General features: G+C 42.4%; 1 protein-coding gene across 7 annotated transcripts in view; it reads right to left on the reverse strand.

The window, feature by feature from the left end:
* Positions 1-14,983, reverse strand: part of MYO6 (myosin VI) — an 892,076-nt gene that overhangs the window by 177,926 nt on the left and 699,167 nt on the right. The window lies entirely within an intron of this gene.

Here is a 14,983-nt window from a genome sequence, read left to right on the forward strand (position 1 = left end):
CAATGGCTGATCTAACATTGCATATTCGAAAGCGTGGGACTGGAGTATATGAAGTGATTTTGTATTTTTTTTTCATAAGTGTACTTCCTAGCTAGAACGATTCTGAATCGATTTTACAAGCTCATTTGAAAATTGAACTCATTTTCAGTCAATATGAAAATGAACTAATCATGGTGTTTAGAAATGTTAGCCACCAAGATACTAAAACGGTCTGTTTTATTAAGAAGCCATTAGGAGACAGAGTAAACGAGTTGTCTGAATATCATACATCTATGTCCTAGAAATTGCAGGTCTGATTCGTGAAGGTAAACCTATACTTTTGGAAAAGTTTATTGCTTTTAGGCATTCACAAACTACATGAGGAGTTTTACGACTCCGCATTCTCTATACTAATGTGTGCTGAGCTCGCCTCCCCAATTGCGGAATGGTCACGTGCGGAAAACTTTGCAGACATCAGTATAGGAGGTTGAAAAACTCCATGCGTACTTTGTGCAAACCTAGAAGCAGTACATTTACACAAAAGTGTAGGTTTACCTATGTGAATCAAGTCCAAAGCAGTTTTTTAAATAGTTCATGAAAATAAAGCTGCCAACTATCGGGTATTGAAACTGAATTTCCTTTAGCCATGACTAAAATCACGCCTGCACTATCAAGAAACATACCCCTGGCATAATGGGTGCAATAGCTGGTGTAGATTGAAGGAGCTTCAAAATACAATTGAACGAACAGAAATGTTCTTTGTAACTGCCCATTTAGTATTTTTTTTTATTATTAACTATGGAGGATACTGGAGGAATAAGGAAACTTTAGTTTACCAGGAAGCCACGGGGGGGAAAGAGGGTAATCTGTTCCAAAGAAAACACGCTTGCACACGTAGAGTCGTGACTCTACTGAGGGTATCCTAAAGCACAGCTGAAAAAGCATCTCTCTACAATATAAATAACCACAGCATTTTAAAAACACAACCTAATAATTCAATGTGCAGCAGAGCAGTTTCCACCGAGTTGGTCGTATGTTATTAAGCTAAAGCAGCTTTAAATCGGGAGGCAAAAACCTGGATAAACTTTAAGGGCAACCTATAAAGGGCCATTTTATAAGATAATCTGTAAGAGTGTCTTGGTGTTTTTTTCTGTATCCTGCGGTGGTACTGTGGCAGCTGTTTTTAAGTATTTCATTATTGGTTGCGATTTCCAAGTAAGGCACTGCGGCAACAAGATGAAGTGAGAAGGAGTAACCGGCCACAGAGATTTCATCCAGCAGGTGGGATGCCTGAGCAATCAAAACCAGCTCCATTTTGTTTCAGAGCCAAGCAATTTTGTATCATACAATTATAGATGTTAGTGGAGAACCTTGGATGATCTTGAGTCCGTAGCAGAAGCACAAGCCAAGCTGATCTGATATATTCTGCTCATGAACTTTAAAAATAACTGGGTATCAGAAGCAAAAACCGGGCACATAATGCCATAAGACACCAACCCAGAGATGGAGAGTTAATTGGGAAGGGAGAAATAAAGGACTATGTAGGGACTTCCAACTACGTGAGGCTAAAACCGGTTACCTGAAGGCTTCCTGCTCTTATGGATTTTGGTTATTTACTGAAGAGCTTAACAAGGCAAGAGAGATTCCAAATGCCATCATCCCAGAATGCAGGACATCAAGCATTTTTTTAGTCCACCGACGGGTACAAATAAACGAGGAGTGTCATTTCTTTAAAGTAATTTCCTAATAGTTTAACTGGGAATGTGCAATAAGACTGATACAATGTATTTATATTCAGTTCTTTCTACCCTATATTAAAATACCTTCGCTTTTAAGACTTTGTGGCATGGGAGTGATGGAGTTAAACAAATGTCAGTGGAGAACAACTCACTTACTTTTGGTAATGCTCTTTTTGGTGGATATTATATCCAGCCGCAGACTCCTCACCTTGAGAATATTCTCGATCACCAGACTGATCCAGAAAGTAAAAAAGCAGTACTCCTATCTGCCGGCAGGTTGTGCCATGCAGTTCAGCACCAGCTCGATTCTTCTCCAGAGCTAACACATGGAACCACCTAGAAGCACCAACCATGCTCACGGATGTCAGTTTCTTTTGCAGCCTAATCCATGCTCTCAAACTCTGAGCTGATCAGCAAATTGGGAGCACCTCTAAGCAGATTCCTGAACTGAGACTTTTTCAGATGGAAAAGGACACCACTCCACAGAATGGGGAGGTGGGAGAGAATTGAATAATTTGTGGTTTGTTTTCCTCTAGTAAAAGCATTACTGAAGGTAAGTAGCTTGTGCTTCTGATCGATACTACTAGGTGCAGATTCCTCACCTTGTCAAAAGATACTGCTTTAGATACAAATGTTTAGTCTTCTTGGTACTTCTCAGGTATCTGATAACAAGTTCAGTCATCTTCTGATCTTCCTCAGGTCCAGGAGTATTAGCAGAAGTGTGAGATGAACAGAGCGCTACAGCCAGCAACAGTACAGGGTCCAGCAAAAAGCAGTATTCCATGGTGACAACGCAGAAAAGAGATTTCCTACAATGCTTCTTACCAATGTGCACCAGATCTCAATACAGAGAACTCGTCATCACAATCTGATCCACTTTTTCACACTTTGTCTTTCCTTGTTCTAGAGAACCCCACAAAGACTTGTTTGTCCACCCTATGGTACTTGATAAGATCGATGTAAAAGCTCAGCACTCCTTCTCCTTTGTGGTCCAAACGAAGGGATTAGGTGGAGAAAAGAATATCAGAAGGGAGATAGCTTGTCTGGCATGAAAAGGCATCATTACCTTTGGCAGGAACAGACCTCAGGTTCTCAACAGCAGTTTGCCCAGTAAAAAGGTTCTATAATGCAGCCGGACCCACAGGACCTGAAACTCAATCAAGTGAAGAGCTGATGTTATCACAAACAGAAAGGCTCATTTCAAGGTCATGAGGCATAATGGACAGCTGTGCTTTGGTTGAAAAGGAGCAGACATTAGCAAAGTGAGAACCAAAATTAAATCCCACTGTGGCTTCACAATAGGTTTTGGGATAAACATGTATACATAGCCTTTAAGAAATCATATCACAACAGGTGATTTGAGCAAGGATGGCTGGCAAAAGTAAAAATCCTGAAAGAGCCGAAAAGTAACCTTTAACAGTGCCACTCTGAAAGTCCTTATTGGGCCAAAGATAAAACGGACAAGACGTCCAACAGTTTGACTTGCAACAGGTCTGTCTGAGTGCAAAGCCACAAACTTATCCAAGCACCCGATGTACTTCAGCTTCATAGAAGGGCACCTGGCTGTCAAGATCAGATCAGCAACACTGGAAAAGAGATACACTACCACAGTTCAATCTCCATGCATGGAGTTCCAGGTTACACAGAACAGGGTGCAAAATAGTGCCCTGCTGTGACAGAAAGTCCACCCGAAATGGCATCCTCATATAAGGACAAATGTTCAAGCCCAGAAGTTACCTCACTTTCCTGACCCAATTAAGAGGCACTAGTAAGACTTAGGTTCTTTCTTTCCTGAGCTTCTTCAGACCACTGGGCAGGAAACGCAGCAGCAGGGTGGCATACAGAAGTCATGTGCTCCACTCTTTGAGGAATGTGTCTTCAAGTAAGAAACTTCCTGGGGATGGTAACGCACACAACTGGCGACACTTAGCATTCTCGACAGTGGTGAAAAGATCAAGCCAGGGTTCAGCTGCCATTTTTTAGCCATTAAAAGTGAAAGTTGCCATTGAGATTGTTCACCTTGTTGTTCAAAAATACCACTAACTAGTTTACCACCAGCCAGGTCCACAGGCGCAGAGCCTCCTGGCACAGAACTCCACCCCTCCCTCCTTGTTGCAGTAGCACATGGCGATGTTGTGGTGAGTGAAAAGCTGCACAAGCTGTTCTTTAATATTTGTCAAGAAGGCCTTCAGTGCCAAGTGATTTGCCTGCAAAGCCTGCAAACTGATGAGACAGGTCTCCACTGGATACTAGAGTCCTCCGATCTCCAACTTTCCTAGATGACCTTCTCAACCTAGTATTGATGTGTCCATCACCACTGGCAGAGGGGAGGGGAGCTGGTCCAATTGCATTAAAGCAGGAACTACTGAGCATCTTTTGTAGTCTCCTCTGAAACCTGGATGGAATGTGTCAGATTCCCCTGGTGCTGACTCCTCTGGGATTTCAGATCCCCCTGCAGAGCTAGAATGCGTCATCTAGCATGATCAAAGAACACGATGCAGGAGGCAAGCATACCAAGGATCCTCAAAGGCATCCTCAGTGAGACTTAAAAAAAAGGCTGAAACCACAGGATCATAGCCCATATGTGCTGGACTAAATGAATAAGAGGGAATGTGCACTGTATCAAGGATGGCTCAGATGAAAGAAAGCCTTTGAAGAAAGGAAGCCTCTGCAAAGAAGTCAGGTGACTTTGGCAGGTCATGTGAGAACCCCAATAATACGAGGAGGTTTGCCGTCGTCTGGAGGTGGTCCATGACTGACTGCGACAAGCCTGCCTTCAACAGCCAATCGTCAAGGTAGGGAAAGACTGGAACCCGACCACCTAAGACGGGAAGCAGTCCTCAACTTCATGAACACTCAACTGTCACTGGTCAGGGCAAAAAGGAGCAGGGCAAACTGAAACTGCCTGTAACCCACTTTAAACAGCAGGTGGAGTCTATGGGCCTGCAGGACAGGGATGTGAAAATAGGTTTTTCTGCAAGGCCAAATCCACCTGCCAGTCTACTGTATCTAGGGGACAAAGAACGTGGGCCAAAGTGAGCATCTTGAATTTGTCTATTCCCAAGAAGGCATTGAGAGGGTGAAGATCCAGAATATGATGAAAGCCATTGTTCTTCTGCGCTAGGAGGTAGGAGGAATAATACCCAGTCCCCACCTCTGAGGCCTATTTCCTCTCTGTGGCTCCTCTGGACTAAAAAATCTGCACTTCCTGACAGAAAATGGGCAGATGGTCCTCCAAAAGCTGCTCTGATGTATGTCAGAGGTGCGGTGGGTTGAAAGGGAATAGCAGGGTGTAGCCGCATCAGATAATTTGAAGGACTCATTTATCCAAAGTGATGCTCAGTTGCCTGTGAAGGAAGTGGTGGACCCTGACTTTTACAAGAAGGTTGTGTGCTACTAGGGGGTGCACAGAAGAGATTTTGAAGTTGTTTTTGGAGGGGTGGGAGACATGCGCTATACCTGATGGCTTGGGTGATGTCTAATGAGGCCACAGACCCTTCTTAGAAAGGGATGGGAGGATTTCTGTGCAGCTGGCAGATCCTGGCTCTGCTGAAATGCCAAGCGTTTTGCATATACCTGATAGCAGCAGAACTTTTTGGAAGGAGGTTACCAAACTGGTGCTGAAAGATCCAAGGAGAGTGCTGTGGCTCAGCTCACCTTAAAACTGCAAAGTCAGTTTTTCCCACCCAACAGTTGGAATCCAGCAAAAGACATTAAATTAGAGATTTCTGGACATACCTAGAGAAACCTGTGGGCCCACCCTAGACAATCAGTGGTATCTAGTCCTCAGCAAATTATAAACCTGGCAGCGTCTCAGCCATCATGAATGGTCTGGGCCAGAGAGCCTGGAAGACGTCCGGAACTGCTGAGATTTCACCAATCATGTCCCAGAGTGCATACGTGTAGTGTCGCAAGATGCAGTTGGCATTGATCGACTTCAAGCCAAGGCTGGCTGACGAAAATATTAGTTTCCCATATGTCTCCATGCATTTAGATTCTCTGTTTGGAGGAGTAGTCAGAAAGCCATTAGTATTCACAGCGTTGGTGGATGCCTAAACAACAAAACTCTAGGGGTCTGGATGCTAGGTTAAAAAAATAAGGGTATCCTGGAGCTGGTATATGGTGATGTGTGACTTGGCAATTAACCAGGGAGTTAGCTTAGACCAGGTGCCTAACATGATGTCTGTGAGGGTCTCAATGAAGGGCAAAAGAGGTTCTGTCAGTGCCTGACCATGCTGAAGGAGCTCAGTGAGGACATTAATGTTTACCTCCACAATGAGGAGAGGGAGGTCAAGAACTTCAGCAGCTCTCCTGGTGACTATAGTAAAACATGTACTTTCCCCAGTCTCTGGCCGTGAAAGGGGGCGGGGGGGTTTTGGGGGTGGACCAACCCAGTGTCTCATGAGGTGTCCAGTACCTTGGCAATTTACAGGTTCACATATGGTTTTCCTCATCATAGAACAAACGTGCTCCCTCACACCCATTACTATCTCCATATGGCTGGCTCTGGTTGGAGCCCGAGCTGTAAAGTTGTGTAGTGTCTGTGTGCAACTGCACAGAAGTGCTATTCTGTCTGAGTTTGAAGGATTGAAAAGGATTGTGGCACACCTTCAGTTGAATTGGAGACAAATTTGGCTAGGAGTCAGATACCAGGAAAAGTTGTGGATCTGGCATCAGTGCCGGCAAGACGTCTAAGGGACAGATGCAGACATTGGTGCCAGAACCAACGTCTGCACCATCTTTTCAGAGCCAGCAGCAGATCTGAGGGCAGAGACAGGTTCTTTGGGTTCTTGGAGCCAATACATACCAGAGGAAGCCAGGAGTGTGCTGAAGATGCACAGCAGGGTCCCTCGAAATTCTTTTATATGCTGCAATGTCGCTAATGAGCCCAGAAAGTTCGGAGGCTCTTCAGTGGAATGGGAGCAAGACCTATAAGCACAGTGACACCGTTGCACCTTCCTTGGAGAGTGAGAATGCCAGGAAGGGAAAGCTGTTGTGCTTCAACTTCTTATACTTCTTCTTGGACTTACCCAAAGACTTTGACCGCAATGAATATCTGTTTCATAAACAATTCCGAACTGGAACAGGATGGGAACAGAGTCTTGCTGAAATTTGTCATGTAGACCTTCATCTCGTATTTCCAAATGTGTTTTTTGGTTCATCTGGGAGCAGTCTTTGCAGGGCTTGGAGTTGTGCACCAAACCCAAACACCCGAGGCGCACTTCAAAAGGAGTTGTCACAGACATCTGTTTACTACAGCTCCTACAAGGTTTAAATCCTGTAGTCTTAGGAGGTGACATGTTCTCTTGCACCATCAAATACCTAAGAAAAAAAAGAATAACAATCTCTTCATCAGATGAAGGAAAAAAGAGTGGAGCTCTACATCAGTGTCTGAAGATGCACAAAGAAATGTACTGTCAGCACGCATCGGTGGTGCATATATACTGACCCAATAGTCACCTCAAAAGAGGAACAAAGTCAGCACAGAGCCGCACAGCATCACCTGCTAGCATGAAGGAGCACTGCTTTTTGAGTTTCTGGATCCAGTCTGGTGCCTGATGATACTGACAAGGTGAGGAATCTGCAGTTAGAAGTACCTAATAGAAATCCAATCATGCATTTTCCTTTGCCTGTAGAGGTATATGCTGAATGATAAAATGGGCTGTCCTTTTGTGATTGATGACATTTGATAAAGCAATCACTGAAGAAAGAAGTGTACTCTGAAACTAGACACAGTGATTTAAATGCCCCACACTATTTTATATTTTGTATGTCTCAATAATTTTAATTAATGTTGATTTTATTTGTTTTTTAACCTGGTGTTTCTTTTGAAGTGTAATTCAAGAAAAGAAATGTTTTAAATCCCTAGGATTCCCAGAATTATGTCACATACTGTAATTTGTTTCTGTTTTATTTCAAGCAATCAACTGTTCAGAGAAACAGTGTAAACATTCATATGAACACAAAAAAACATATTTTAACCTCCCGATGCAAACAGTGGAAGCGGTCACAAATCTGGACGCACGTTAAGTGTACATAGGCATGTGTGGTGAGGTTTACTGTGAGGTATCTGCCTTGTCTTTGGCACTCTGCGGCCTAGCATAACAGCATCTCTCCACACTCTTGCAGTGGCCTTGCACAAAGGCGCTCACTCTAGGCTAGCTGCTAAAAAGTTCCAGTTCTGAGTGTCGGGCCATGCAAGACAACAGCGGATGACAGCAAATAATTACCCAGTGCGAAGGAGGGGGAACAGGGACAGAGATGGTTGCTCGTTCCCTAGCAGCACCCAGTCCCTTGTGTGAGAACTTAGAAGATCCAAGAGCGCAAATAGATACTATAGTCAGACTGATACTGCAAAAGTCCTCACTGTTTGTGAAACGGTCCAGCAGGATAGCATCCTTCTTAAATGTCTGCTTAACTTGAATGCTGGTAAATGAAAGTGACATATATTCATTATGACAGGGATTTCAAGGTCATCTGTGTGGCGTTCTGAGATCCGCTAATAGAAGGGAGAAGGAAACACATTTTCTTTTTGGGAGCACTGCTTTCAATAGCTACAGTGCTCAGGGGAAGGCTGATTTGCATTGTCTGGAGAAGCATCATTTTGAACCTTACACCCTTGCTTTGGGAAAAGATCAAGCAGCAAGAGGATAGAAAGCAAATGGGTCAAGACACAAAATCGTTCTGTGAGCACCCAGCTCAACAGTCGTGGAACCTCTACCATTAATTTCTTCAATATTGCAGTGGCAGTCATAGGCCCTTGAACAAGAAGCTAAATATCAATCACAGCGCTGATAGTTTGTTGGCAAATAACCTCCCCAGCCTTGGCCCTGACCTCTGTTAATTACACCAGCTTACTTGAGGGCAACCACAACAAGCAAAGAGCAGTTGACATACATTATATTTTGAAATAAGTCCTAGCAGAATTTCAATCTCTTCTGCACCTCATGAAGAGTTGAAATTTCCAATTTCAGCCAAGGTTGAAACCTACTCTCCAGTCCTGATGCATTGCTCACCACAGTACCACTTGCCTTGAAATGACCCACATTGCACCTATCCTTGTATTCGTGCAAAAGGTAAATGGGCCTAATTGCCACAGGAAATATGGTTTAGAGATAGATTTGTTAACCATTCACTTTGGTGTGTTAAGGCTCAACTCGTGAAGTAAGGAGTACCCAGGGGGAGGGACCAGAGTAAGTAAAATGATACATGTAGAAAACAGAGGTTTCTCTGAGAGAAGAAAATCTGTATGCAAAGATAATGAATTGAAAATTCGACAAGGGAAAGATTACTCAAAGAATGAGTCAGAAAACACATATGAAAGCTCCACAATTGTATTGGTTATACATCGTTGCAATATGTAGCAAAGTGGCCAAAAATCGGTGCAGAGAACAAGATGTTTAGTGAAGATAATTGAGATATGGTGGAAGCACCAAGGCAGTTTAGCCTAGGTTGCACCTAACTCTTGACAAAGTGCAAGTGGCTACATAATGAATGGTCTAATCTAATAACAGTTATTTAGGGGGATCCAAGAGACTTGTAAAATAACCAAATGAAAGTGGTCAGGTTTCTGACCCCTGGCCAAGATTCATGGATCATTATTTGGATGAAGAAAGAGACCCATTGCATCTAAGGATAATGTAGTGGAAGGTAAAATGATCCTACTATATTTTTGAGAAGCCTGCTTATAATTAAGTTAAGCAATACAGACTCAAATGTGTGCAGTATGTTAGGGAACCACTGCTGGTGGAATCCCAAAAAATAATAAAATGAGTTGCAAGGGGGTCCTATTAAGGAAATGAGCCACCTAAACCAGATACACTGCAATTACTTACCATTGTAATAATGCTGTTAGGATTCTCCTAACTTGATGGGAGGTTTAGGACCAAAATGAAATATATGCTATACTCAGAACTTCTTGTACCAAATCAACCGCTGAGTTATTTAAATTATAAAGAAACTCAATCATTATCTTGTGACAATACCATTGTTCCTTCACCAGGAATGTAGCAATCTTTGTTTTTTTTTTAACGTTTAAAATCCAAGCATTTTATTCTAATTTTGTCTCGAAGGCACCAATGCTTTCTTTAAGCACTTTATGACTGAAGATAAGGAATTTCCCAGGAACATTACTCTTGCTTAATTTGGCCAGGTTAGTCAAGATTCCTCTGGATCTCTCTCCAGCAAAAAGTATTTTACCTGATGCTAAGTACTAGTGCACGCATTTGTACCGCCCTCATTTATACATCTTTTTCCTCTAATTCTGTTCCCTCCCGCTAGAAACAAGCGCATGTAGTACTGTTTTGTAAGAAATGTAATGTTAATCTTGCTATTCTAAGCAGCTTCCAAACAATTTCACTACTGCATTTCATAGCAACAATAGCTGAAAGAGAGGTGAAACAAATGCTATCTTAAATAACAGAAGATTTCGAGCATTTCACAAAATCAAAGTGGCCCTTGCATCAGTCATGGGGCCCAGCTGTGCAAGATCCAGAATCAGAAGGTATTGCAGCACTCTTTTTAGATCTGAGCCACACTGGAACCCGCATCTCATTCAGTCCTGATAGCTACTCTACAAGAAGGAGGTGTAAGGCACAGGACCATTGGCTGTATCAGATACTTATCTGAGAGCGCTCAGGCAGTTTCCATTCCTCAGATTATATAATCATTTGAAATTGTGAGATGCTTTAAGGTTCATCTTTGAGCCCAACATTGTTTAATATAGATGTTATCCCACTAACAAAGCTGAACAGATCTTTCAATTTAGAAGACAAGACTTATGCCAATGACACACAGATCATACTGAGAATGGCTAGAGATAGTCTTTAATTTCAATCCATCATCCGCACATGTCTGATTGCCATAGCTTCAAGGATGAATAAGAGCTTGCTGAAGATTTATTCTAATCTGAATTAAGTTCTACTTGTGTGAGGTCCATCTTTGACCTGGTCATAAGACTAGTGATCAATTTCACTGGGAGTCTGGCCTGTTCCTGCAGTTACTGTGTGCAATCTTGGCTTCATTTCCGATAACATGTTACACTGTTATCAGACAGGAGGCAAGAGGGATTGGACTAACTGGGAACTCTCCACCCAAATAAAATACTCAAACCAATCTAATAGGGGAGCTGCATAAAAAAACAAAAAAATAAATGAACAGAAAATGTGTGTAGATAAACAGGTGTGAACAAGCACTACTCATACATGCAAACTATGTAAAATCTATTCAAATGACACCTATTACTATTTATGCAGCTCATCACAGATATGAATCCCAATTCTACACCATAAATAGTGAGAATCGAAACTATGAAGGGGAAACCTCACCAGAGAGACCAAAGGGGAAAAGAAGTGCAGCGCCTACTGTATCCTGGGCTTCTCATCATTGGCATTAGGTTCCCTGTTGAATGCAGGGCTGGAAAGTGATGTAAGGAATGTCAGAGCAATTGCTTTAAGGCATCTACAAGGCTTTGCCACTATGGTGCTAAAGAAAAATATGCAGATATATCTGAACTGGTTCTGATAAGAGGTAAGGGGGTGATATATAGTCACTAAAATGCTAGCTGTCTTCAAACATAGGAGTATGTCTAACTTGCAAAGATTATATTAGAATGCGTCTGGTGAGGTTAGGCTCTTAATCTCACTCATAGTACATTAAACTTTGACATGTTCATGTATGCAACAAATTATAAGGAAATGTTAACAAGTTTCACTGATATATAGTCCAAGTAATTTCATGAGGACAAAAGGACAGATGAAAGGATCATGTCTCCTAACATGTGCACCTGTAAAACATAAAATATATATCTTGTCTGTAGAGTCTGTCATTTTTAGAAGGACAACCAAGACACTAATGCCCTAGTACCCTGAACAATAGAAATGTAAGTATAGTAGGTCAAACCGGAATCCTCAGTTAGGTAAATAATTATGGAGGTGATATGGTAGATGAGAGGAAAAATGTATCTATGTGAAGAGAAATTTTATATTGCAAACATGCTAAGCCCACATTACCACATTAGTTGCAAAAATATAAATCATGCCAAATACAAGGTACATCTGGATAAAGAGAAAACCTGTTAGGACTTGAAAAGGGGGTCAGCTTAGGAATTACTTTTGGGGGAATATGGTTCAAACCCACCATATACTGTCAGTATTATGATCCTGCTCAATGGGAATCTTGGAGTCTTAAAGCCACCAGCCTGGTAGGGTAGGTCAGCCTTCACAAATAGCAAGACCACAACTGACCAAGGAGAAGGTACATCTAAAGGTATGCCAAACTTGGTGTGCCACCATGTGCTAATTTACAATTGCCATCAGGAGTGACACAAAATATTATTTCTCTACGATTTCATGTTAATTAACCAATTATCAAAATTTTGCCTCTGACTGTTCATAGGGGTTTAGAGAAGAATCGTCTTCTGAATGCTCATAGGGATTTAAAGAATAATCATCTTCCGACTTGGGCTTATTTCTGCATCAAGGCTCACTGTTACCTAGGTAGAACTTATTTCAAGGTGTCTCAATGAGTGAGATGACATGACCTCCTGACACTGGAGCGATCAAGATGGTTTTCAACTTAAGATAGGTGACTGGACAAGAAGATGTTCATGGACTCTGGAAGGAAAATTCTGCAGCATTGGCTAATCTAGTTATGCCCTTACACGCTTATGCTTTAGGGGTAACTCAGTACACCTTTCAAGAACTTCAGTGGGTTTACCCTACTAGGGAGCCTTAACAGATCTTCCCTATAGAATTAGGCCTATAAGGCACATTGCTAACAGGGCCAGTAGATTCACAGTGCAAAGGAACCTCAGTACAGGACCAATGGCTTTGGGCTGCAAGGGTAACTCAAAGTATATTTTGCTCCTAGGCATGTGACACATTTCAGGGTAGGTGATTTCAGCTGGCTTCTTGCAATAGATAATAACACTGAAGACCAAATATCCCAGCAGGATCACTTGTGAAAACAAGGGGTAATTTACCCGACATCAGTGTGGTTTCTCCTATTTTCTACCTACAAAAGTATGCCTGCTCCATACGGCACTGAACTGAGCACTGGAGGACAACTAAGATAAGGAGGCTCAAAGGTAAAGTGTTATAGAACATCACAATGTGTGCAGTCAATCAGGAGGTCTTCTGGCATCCCATCAATGCAGCAACAAAAAATGTGGGTCACCTTCCAAAAGAAGAGCGTAAAATGAACATTATAATTCAAATTATCTTGTCAAAATCATAGGCAGGAGAAAGCTGAATATTGATGGCAACACAAGCTGATCATGTTGACTGGCTACCGGGAAAGAAAGGGCTGAGGTATTGGAGAGTGTCTTTAGAGCACAGGTGCTCGGCTCTGGAAAAGTAACATTCTGCCTCACACTGTGATTTGGGATATCACCACGGTCTGCTGTAAGAAATGGATGGGGGACACAAGTTGGCTTTGTCAAACCAGAAAAGGTAGGAAATTAAGTATAATGAGAAGGAAAAGATTCTTCAAATTGTTTAGTTTATTTGTTAGAGCATGGCATGACAAAGAATGTATTGAGATCTACTCAATCACCTTTTGGAAGGAGAAGTTGATCACATGTGTAGTTTATTAATTTAAAGCTTGGGTACAGACCAGGCTCCTCCAATAAGTAGCTCATAAGCTACAGGTAGCTCTCCCGTTACCTGTAAGTAACTTTCCTGCTTTCAGGCAAGGGTAATAAATTAGATGTTTTTGCTTAGTTGAATTAGTATATGTTTTGGAAATGGCCCTTTCTGCAGGGTTATCCCCAAACTTTTTGCCTTTCTCCTCCTATTTTTCGGACCCTCATTTTGTTAGCTTTAGGACTCTGGACACGTTATCCCTGCTAATCGGTGCTAAAATGCATTTGCTCTCTCCCCTAAAACTTGGTATGATTGAATTGCACCTGTTTGGCATATTACATTTACCTGAAAGTCCTTTGTAAAGTGGTATACCATATACCCAGGCCTGTAAATTAAATGGTAATAGTGGCCTGCAGAGCTGATTGCACTGCCCACCGAAGTAGCCTTTCAAGCCTGTCTCAGGCTTGCCCCTGCAGGGTCTGTGTGGATCTGCGTGCACAGTTTACTGCCACACTGACTTGGCAATTCAAACTACTTGCTAAGGCCTAAACTATCCTTTTACTGTCCCCAAGTAACCTGTAAGGTAGGACCCTAGGTAGACCTTTGGGCAGGGTGATGTGTATGTAAAAGATAAGACGTGTACCTTTGTTTTAATTGTCCTAGTAGTGACAAACAGCATATTTCGTTTTTCACTACTGTGAAGGCTGCTCCTCTCCTAGGTTAGCATTGGGAATTTCTTTATATATTTTTAAGTAGTAATGTCTGATCTGGAAGAAATAGCATGGGCATGTTTGAAATAATAGTGAAAAATCTGCTTACTGTTGTAACTGGATTTTACATTAATATTTTAGAAATGCCACTTTTAGAAAGTGGTCATTTCTCTGTGCTTATAACCCTAGTGTTTTGCAGATGGACTCAAATCCACTTCTGGGGCTGAGTGACAGCTACACTCTGTGCATACTTTCCAGACAGCCACAACAAAGGAGGCGCTGGGTGCTACAGGAGTGGCATCTGAATCCCTCTGCTGGGAAAGGGGGAGGTTGTTCAAACCTTACATGTCAATAGGCTGTTTCCCCCCCTCACACAAAAGGCTGATTTACCCCCTATTAATGTCTGGAGCCAAGGCTGGGCTGCAAGGAGGTGTCATACACTTGAAAGGGTTCCTTTTAAGTCACCCCTTGAATAAATACATGTTTTAGTGTAAGTACAGCGGCTCTGACCCCATGATTTTTAGAGTACTTTTGGAACTGGGACTGAACCTCTGACAGAAGGACTGCTGTGCTGCACAAAGTACTCATCTGGACTGCTCTTCTGTTGTTGCCCTGCTGCCTGCTAAGTAATATGTGGCCTAAAGGACTTACTGGTTTGCTTTTCTGTTTGATGCCCTGCTGCCAGCTGCTCCCTGACTTTAGACTATTAGGTCCAACAGGCAGCACATTACCAGAGGACTGTTGTGCTACCAGGAGGAACTGCTGTAGTAGTTGCTTGCTTAATTGTGCTGACCTGTAGCCTCCTGGGCTACAAGAAGAACTGCAACTTTGTTAACCAAGACCCTGGTGTGCTGGCCTACCTGTCTACAGCACCTCTTATGCCCAAGTGTTTTCTGCTTCTCTTCCATTGACAGCCAGCCACATTCCTGTGATCAACCACGTTGTGTTTGGAGCGCGCCGCTTGAGAGAGGAA

The sequence above is a fragment of the Pleurodeles waltl genome, chromosome 5, assembly GCF_031143425.1.
Source record: "Pleurodeles waltl isolate 20211129_DDA chromosome 5, aPleWal1.hap1.20221129, whole genome shotgun sequence".
NCBI lineage: Eukaryota > Metazoa > Chordata > Amphibia > Caudata > Salamandridae > Pleurodeles > Pleurodeles waltl.